The sequence below is a fragment of the Poecilia formosa genome, unplaced genomic scaffold, assembly GCF_000485575.1.
Source record: "Poecilia formosa unplaced genomic scaffold, Poecilia_formosa-5.1.2 Scaffold302, whole genome shotgun sequence".
Lineage (NCBI taxonomy): Eukaryota > Metazoa > Chordata > Actinopteri > Cyprinodontiformes > Poeciliidae > Poecilia > Poecilia formosa.
The window spans coordinates 500,253-501,841 of NW_006800241.1; positions in this window are offsets into that span (position 1 = coordinate 500,253).

A 1,589-nucleotide genomic window follows, 5' to 3' on the forward strand; every position below is an offset into this window, starting at 1 on the left:
AAAAAAAAGAAGAAAAAAAAAAGCACCCAGCCTCCAATGAGGAGTCAGACCGGAAAGCCAGACGGACAGTTCTGTCCAATGGCGGCGCGGCGGAGACGTGAAGTCTGGAAAACACTGAAGGACGGCTTGAACTGATGAAACAGGCACGTTGGAGCTCATACAGCGGAGGGGAATTAAAATTTATTCTGCAATGACCTCATCCGATAATAAAATGTTGCCCTTTTTATTATTATAATGCATTTCTAAGTTCCCCAGCATCACTGCTTTTTATTAAAGATCCCGCGGCTTCTCCTCTGAGTGTCCAAAATTGGGGTTGATTATTATTAGTATTATTATTTTACTTTTTCTGGGTGAGGGGTTGTGAGGGGTTGGGGTATGTAGTTGCTCCTGCGCGTCTGATCCGCTCCAACACCTACATTACCGCCTCGACTCACGATTTAAACTAAAACTTTTAACATTTCGCTGATTTTCACTTTATATTTTCTAACCTGCGTCTCTGTCCGTCCGCAGGCAGGTCGCTGCTTAAAGGGAAAATGAACCCACCCCTCCCCTCCACCACCTCTAAAACCCCCCTTGCATTCTGGATTTGGATCAGTCACAAATTTTCTTCAACCAATATCTTCAATAAAAAAAAAGAAGAAAAAAAATTTTCATTTTCATCAGTGCGTTTCGTTAGGGCCAGCGAAGGGTTATTGTAGATGGCGATGGCTGTTGACAGGGATTTAGTAGTAATAATAATAATAATAATAATAATAATAATAATAATAATAATAATAATAATGCTATATCCCTTTATTAATTATTTAGTTTATTGGTTAACAACATAAATATGCTAAAAAAAAAATTAAGAAGCGGACTTCCTTAGAGAATGAAAAATACTATAAAGCGGGAATTAGCTTTGACTAAATGTTAGAGCAGAGGAGCAGTCATTAATTAACACCTGCGCGATAACGATAAAACAATACTAAAGTCAGTAAATAAAATCAGCGCCATGTTCGACACGGATACTTCTGTGTTGAGAAGTTTTCTGCTGTTATGTGATTTTATTTTACTTTTTTTTTCTTTTTCCAATTATATTTTGCAAACCTGTAGCTTCGGGCTTTGGTCTGAAGGGAATCAGAACCTTTGTTCTGCTCGGGCTCACAGGCCGGACCGTGGACGGCACTGCTCACGTGCGTGCTGGCGCGCGCCTCCGCCTCAAACACATCAAACGCACAAGTTTAATGACGACTTCCTCTGATGTAGGGCGGCGGAAGTATCAGGGCAGGGAAAGTGGCGCGTGCTACGGCGGACACAGATGAATAATAATAATAACAGTAGTAATAGTAATGATTGACAGACAGACAGACAGACAGACCTTTTTCCTGTTAGGATATTATGTAAATCAGATTTGTTTCTCTGATTTAAATAATGTAAATTATAATTCCTAACTTCTGAGGATGTTTTTCTTGTTTTTTTTTTTGGACTATGACTTGTCACGTTTGGGTCCACGCGCTCTTCCCACGCTTCGCTCCCTCTTCCGGTCGGCAGATCGTTGAGACTTTGCGCACAGGCCCCTATAGCTGCATATCTGCACTGATTGATTACGC